Raw genomic sequence first — 7,043 nt, forward strand, 5'->3', positions numbered from 1 at the left:
CTTCGAGAGACTGATCATGAAGCGCATCACCTCCATACTCAGTCGCAACCGGTCCACATCAGACGCCATTTCCCTGGCCCTACACTCATCCCTAGAGCATCTCGAAAACAAGGACTCCTACATCAGACTCCTATTTATTGACTACAGCTCCGCCTTCAACACCATAATCCCAGCCAAGCTCATATCGAAGCTCCAAAATCTAGGACTTGGCTCTCCACTCTGCAACTGGATCCTTGACTTTCTGACCAACAGACCACAATCAGTAAGAATGAACACCAACACCTCCTCCACAATAGTCCTCAATACCGGTGCCCCGCAAGGCTGCGTACTTAGCCCCCTACTCTACTCCCTGTACGCACACGACTGCGTGGCAAAACTTGATTCCAACTCCATCTACAAGTTTGCTGACGATACGACCATAGTGGGCCGGATCTCGAATAACGATGAGTCCGAATACAGGACGGAGATAGAGAACCTAGTGGAGTGGTGTAACGACAACAATCTCTCCCTCAATGCCAGCAAAACTAAAGAGCTGGTCATCGACTTCAGGAAGCAAAGTACTGTACACACCCCGTCAGCATCAACGGAGCCGAGGTGGAGATGGTTAGCAGTTTCAAATTCCTAGGGGTGCACATCACCAAAAATCTATCCTGGTCCACTCACGTCGACGCTATCACCAAGAAAGCACAACAGCGCCTATACTTCCTCAGGAAACTCAGCATGTCCACATTAACCCTTACCAACTTTTACAGATGCACTATAAAAAGCATCCTATCGGGCTGCATCACAGCCTGGTATGGCAACTGCTCGGCCCAGGACCGCAAGGAACTTCAGAGAGTCGTGAATACCGCCCAGTCCATCACACGAACCTGCCTCCCATCCATTGATTCCATCTACACCTCCCGCTGCCGGGTGAAAGCGGGCAGCATAATCAAGGATCCCTCCCACCCGGCTTACTCACTTTTCCAACTTCTTCCATCGGGCAGGAGATTCAGAAGTCTGAGAACACGCACAAACAGACTCAAAAACAGATTCTTCCCCACTGTCACCAGACTCCTAAATGACCCTCTTATTGACTGACCTCATTAACACTACACCCTGTATGCTTCAACCGATGCCAATGCTTATGTAGTTACATTGTATATCTTGTGTTGCCCTATTATGTATTCTCATGTATTTTCTTGAATTTTGTTTAATTCCCTTTTCTAATGAAAAAATACTTTTCACTGTACCTCGGTACACGTGACAATAAACAAATCCAATCCAATCCTATCCAATCTCATTAATGAACACGAGTCCGCAATCGCAAAGTTACACTAAGTCCGATAGGTGTGAAAACAGTTATCCCTGGACCCAAAGTCAAAAGCTGTTGCGCAGATCTCACTTGACAGCTATAAACCCCTGGATACCAGGTGCCCCATGACAAATTAAACCTCATAATAACAGAGGTCCATTGTCACAGAAAGGCAAAGCAGTCAGAAGTAGGCATTCTCTCCTGGCTTGCCAATTAATTTTATGCAGTCCCTTGCCTCCCAGATTACCTATGTTCAGCCACTCACGATTCCAGAAATAAGAGTGTGGGTTTCTGCCTCTGTGGAGACGTCCAGAGCTTGGACCAAACTGCCGGTACTCGAGAAAGTGAGAACTAACTGTGGGAGACACTGCCACTGGTGCAGTGCTGTTAGTACTGAGTACAGTAAAGGCTGCAGAAACAACATGAGCAGCGAGAATGTATACTTTGTGTGAAAATGCGCGTGGGTGGTAGGGCCAAAGTGTGCATGAGGCAGGGAGTGGGAGTTGTGAAATGTAGAACAGCAACATTCAAGCAATCATGTAGCAAGGAATAGTACAAGAAGAGAGAGGAAGGAAACAAATGTATTCAATCTCCAACTTGCATACTGAGATTAGAAGCATTGATGGGGTGGATTTTCCGGGATCACCCAAGGGTATGAGAATTGGAACGAGGTCAGTGTGTGCCCATAAGAGGGGCTGCCTCATTTCATGCCCATTGAGGTTAATGGGCAGTAAATTGGGCAGGTTCCATTCAGCCCCTCCTGTCCCTTCCCGGATCCCGGATCTTCCTTTTTTCACTGAGTCCAGATTAGCCTTGGATGGAGGAACAGGAACATTTGGCCCAACATCCAGGCACCCGGAATTATACAGTGAAGTAACAGTGAATCGAATCTTAGCGATCAGCCCAAATATTTGTGTTAAGCGGAACAGTGTGATAGCCGAGGAGGCCCCATTCCCACATGAATGTGTTACACAGTTTGCCTACAAATGTGGTCTGTGTCAAAAACAACACATTCAAATGCCAAATGAAAAAACAGCAAAGCAGTAAATGTGCGGAAAATTCATTTTTCGATTTGTTTATACCTTACAATGGCCTGGCCTTGTAAAAGGCTGGGGTTTTGCATTGAAAAATGGTGGGAATTAACTCTAGAAAAGGTCCATAATTTCTTTCGGTTTACCATGCTGTCTTTGGAAGTATGCGATACAGTCCACTGTGTCATCAATGCAGTCAAACATGTTTTCAATGTTTTTGTGCTACCGTGCAAAATCCCAGAGCATCTCTATGGCCTTTGTAGCATTGGACTTCTTAGGGTTCATTGGCCACCTCGGGCTCCTTGGTTGATGAGCATACTGCATCGACGATGGCATCATCTGCCAGTGTACAACATCGTTCCTCTCCCCATAACTTTCCGTGGTTGTCTCTGCTCAGATTCCCATACTAGCCTCCCATAGGTGAGTGAAATGTGCCTCGTCATCAAGTTGGCTGCCGTCATCCTGCTCCTCCTCGTTCGCCGCAACTTGCGGAGTTGTAAACAGTTTGAACGCCACGTGGTGGCAGCAGCTGGCAATTGGGGCTTCTGTTACCATCTTCACCATGAACAGTTGGATTGCGCTCCTGCTTCTCATCGATGGTCTTGATAACCTGAGACGCCAACCGGCGTCAGTCCATTCAATCTATTCTGCCTCAACGCAGACCAATCAATTTTCCCACTCCATCCCCATAACCCTGCAAGTTCATTTCCCTAAAGCGCCCAACCAATTTCATTGAAGTCATTGATCATCTCCACTTTCACCACCCTTGTCGGCAGGTCATTCACTCTCACTGCAAAAAATATATTCTTCCTTACAACCCCCTGCATCTCTTGCCAAAACCTTACAGCTTTCCCTTATTTTTTTCATGGCATCATTGGCAAGGCCCACAGTTATTGCCCATTGCCAAGTGCCCATGAGAGCCACCTTTTTGAACCACTGAGGTCATGCTAGTACGGGTACACCCACGGTGCTGGTGCTGAAGGAACTTCCAGGATTTTGAAGCTCCAGTGAAGGAAGGGCAATAAGGTTACAAGTCAGGATAGTATGTGGCTTGAGGGAACTTGCAGCACGGTGGTGTTACTGTGTGGTGCTGCCCTTATTCTGCTGGGTGGTACATTTTGTGGATTTGGAAGGTTCTATGAAAGGAGGCTTGGCGAGTTGCTGCTTCTATCAAACCTCCCCTCAAACTCCTTTGCTCCCAGGAAAGCAACCTCAGGTTCTCTGGCCTAATCTTGGAGCTAATATCCCCTCTCATCTCTGGAACCATCCATGTAGGTCTCCCCTGTCTGGTCAGTCTTCTCTTCACCTTCACAAGGACACTCACATACCTTCCTACAGTGCGGTGACCAGAACCTGCCTCAATTTGTCCTGGCTGGTGCTGTAAAATGGATTATGTTGGATTCGGCTCGCAGTAACAGAACTGAATATCAGGGGCTGGCTATAACAGGGAACCTTTTCTGATTCTGCGCTATCATCGCCCAAGGAAGATATCTACCACTCGTGTGCGAGCATTTTGAAGAATAGGATTGGTTGTGATATCTCTGTGGTCAAATATCGCACACACCAACATTCTCAGATGAAGTACGGCGATTTGGACTAGGTCGCAAAGAGCAGCCAATGCCTGTGGAATCAGATCCCTGGCAAGATACTGGACTGTCAGAACTGGAGATGAGGAATTCAAAGGAGTAACCTTGTTTTGGTTTGTTTGCGACTGCCTGGCTGACTTTGAACCCTTTTCGAAAACCTATTAGCAACATTTATAAGAAGGCAGTGGCCTCGGTATGAAACAACAAAACCGAAATCCGCTTTTTTTTTTAACCTAACACCACACCAGAAAGATTCAATGACTTAACAAGTAACTTGATTTTCAGATGTGGAAATAGTGCTCAGCAATAGATTCCCAGAAAATCCAGCAGGCGACATGCATTTCCTCTGAACTATAAATAGATCCAAGGAATGGCTCAAATTCTTGTTCAAGAAATAGTAACATACTGAGTCAATTTTAATGCTTCCTGGCATCACTGATGCAGTTTGTGAGAGGCCAGAATGGGGGTGGGGGGAACGGGGGGCAAGCTGTGCAAGATGTTTGGGATGTGAAGGAATTTTCCAACTTTTGTTCCATTTGATTCATGAGTAGCTGAAGGATGAACATGTGAGGAATGGAAAGACTGATTTTATTGTGACCCTCATGTGGGGAATGATGGGTTGCTATGGATACAATGTGACAGAACGCTAATACTGGAGCTGAAGGCTGGGGATTGATATGCCATCCGTCACGCAGCAAGACTCCAAACGATAGAGCTAATTAATATAATCTAAGGTCAATCCCTGTGGGTGACAACATTACTGAAGATGTTTTTGTGCAAAAGTAAGGAAAAAGCCATCCTGCTTTCTCAACCACCCTTCCATGTTCTAAAGAAAATCACGCCGAATGGAGCGGGATGAACGCGGCGAAAGGAGCGGGGGGAACACAGCGAAGGGAGCGGGGGGGGAATGCGGCGAAGGGAGCGGGGGGTACGCAGTGAAGGGAGCGGGGGGGAAAAATGGCCAAGGGAGCGGGGGGAACGCGGCGAAGGGAGCGGGGGGGGAAACATGACCAAGGGAGCAGGGGGAACGCGGCGAAGGGAGCGGGGGGTACGCAGGGAAGGGAGCGGGGGGGGAACGCGGCGAAGGGAGCGGGGGGGGTACGCGGCGAAGGGAGCGGGGGGGGAACGCGGCGAAGGGAGCGGGGGGGGAACGCGGCGAAGGGAGCGGGGGGCGGGAACGCGGCGAAGGGATGACGGGGGGGAACGCGGCGAAGGGAGCGGGGGGGGGAACGCGGCGAAGGGAGCGGGGGGGGGGAACGCGGCGAAGGGGAGCGGGGGGGAACGCGGCGAAGGGAGCGGGGGGGAACGCAGCGAAGGAGCAGGGGGGGAACACGGCGAAGGGAGCGGGGGGAACGCGGCGAAGGGAGCGGGGGGGGAACGCGCCGAAGGGAGCGGGGGGAATGCAGCGAAGGGAGCGGGGGGAAACAGCGAAGGGAGCGGGGGGAACGCAGCGAAGGGAGCGGGGGGAACGCGGCGAAGGGAGCGGGGGGAACGCGGCGAAGGGAGCCGGGGGAACGCGGCGAAGGGAGCGGGGGGGAACGCGGCGAAGGGAGCGGGGGGGAACGCGGCGAAGGGAGCGGGGGGAATGCAGCGAAGGGAGGGGGGGGAACGCAGCGAAGGGAGCGGGGGGATCGCGGCGAAGGGAGCGGGGGGAACACGGCGAAGGGAGCGGGGGGAACACGGCAAAGGGAGCGGGGGGGAACGCGGCGAAGGGGCGGGGGGGAACGCGGCGAAGGGAGCGGGGGGGAATGCAGCGAAGGGAGCGGGGGAACACAGCGAAGGGAGCAGGGGGGAACACGGCGAAGGGAGCGGGGGGAACACAGCGAAGGGAGCGGGGGGGGGAATGCAGCGAAGGGAGCGGGGGGGGAACGCGGCGAAGGGAGCGGGGGGGAACGCGGCGAAGGGAGCGGGGGGGGAACGCGGCGAAGGGAGCGGGGGGGGGGAACGCGGCGAAGGGAGCGGGGGAACGCGGCGAAGGGAGTGGAGGGGATCGCGGCGAAGGGAGCGGGGGGGAACGCGGCGAAGGGGAGCGGGGGGGAACGCGGCGAAGGGAGGGGGGGCAACACAGGGAAGGGAGCGGGGGGGAACACAGGGAAGGGAGGGGGGGAACACAGGGAAGGGAGCGGGGGGGGAACACAGGGAAGGGAGCGGGGGGAACACAGGGAAGGGAGCGGGGGGGGAACACAGGGAAGGGAGCGGGGGGAACACAGGGAAGGGGCGGGGGGAACACAGGGAAGGGAGCGGGGGGCAATGCGGCGAAGGGAGCGGGGGAACGCGGCGAAGGCGGGGGGGGAACGCGGCGAAGGGGCGGGGGGAACGCGGCGAAGGGAGCGGGGGGGGAACACAGGGAAGGGAGCGGGGGGAACACAGGGAAGGGAGCGGGGGGAACACAGGGAAGGGAGCGGGGGGAACACAGGGAAGGGAGCGGGGGGAACACAGGGAAGGGAGCGGGGGAACACAGGGAAGGGAGCGGGGGGCAATGCGGCGAAGGGAGCGGGGGAACGCGGCGAAGGCAGCGGGGGGAACGCGGCGAAGGGAGCGGGGGGAACGCGGCAAAGGGAGCGGGGGGGGGAACACGTCGAAGGGAGCGGGGGGGAACACGTCGAAGGGAGCGGGGGGAACGCGGCGAAGGGAGCGGGGGGAACGTAACGAAGGGAGGGGGGGATCGCGGCGAAGGGAGCGGGGGGAACGCGGCAAAGGGAGCAGGGGGGAACGCGGCGAAGGGAGCGGGGGCAACACAGGGAAGGGAGCGGGGGGGGAACGTAACGAAGGGAGCGGGGGGGAACGCGGCGAAGGGAGCGGGGGGGAACACAGCGACGGGAGCGGAGGGAACGCGGCGAAGGGAGCGGGGGGGGAACACAGCGAAGGGAGCGGGGGGTACACAGCGAAGGGAGCGGGGGGGAATATGGCCAAGGGAGGGGGGGGGGGGAACACTGGGGAGGAAGCGGGGGAACACGGCCAAGGGAGTGGGGGGGGAACACGGCCAAGGGAGCGGGGGGAACACGGCGAAGGGAGGGAGCGGGGGGGAACACGGCGAAGGGAGGGGGGGAACACGGCAAAGGGAGCGGGGGGGAACATGGCCAAGGGAGGGGGGGAACATGGCCAAGGGAGCGGGGGGGGGGGGGGGGGGAA

The 7,043-nt window shown here is 55.4% G+C and overlaps 1 protein-coding gene across 5 annotated transcripts in view; it reads right to left on the minus strand.

Annotated features, from left to right (window-relative positions):
• The window catches only part of bcar1 (BCAR1 scaffold protein, Cas family member), a 323,652-nt gene that overhangs the window by 35,315 nt on the left and 281,294 nt on the right, over window positions 1-7,043 (minus strand). The window contains exon 1 of one of the 5 annotated variants that reach the window (XM_038806769.1): window positions 1,560-1,675. The exons of the other annotated variants lie outside the window; for them this stretch is intronic. The gene's annotated coding sequence lies outside the window, so the exon portion shown is untranslated. Of the gene's footprint in view, window positions 1-1,559; window positions 1,676-7,043 lie in introns of those variants that run through there. 5 annotated transcript variants of the gene reach the window in all.

The sequence above is a fragment of the Scyliorhinus canicula genome, chromosome 9 (genome assembly GCF_902713615.1).
Source record: "Scyliorhinus canicula chromosome 9, sScyCan1.1, whole genome shotgun sequence".
Lineage (NCBI taxonomy): Eukaryota > Metazoa > Chordata > Chondrichthyes > Carcharhiniformes > Scyliorhinidae > Scyliorhinus > Scyliorhinus canicula.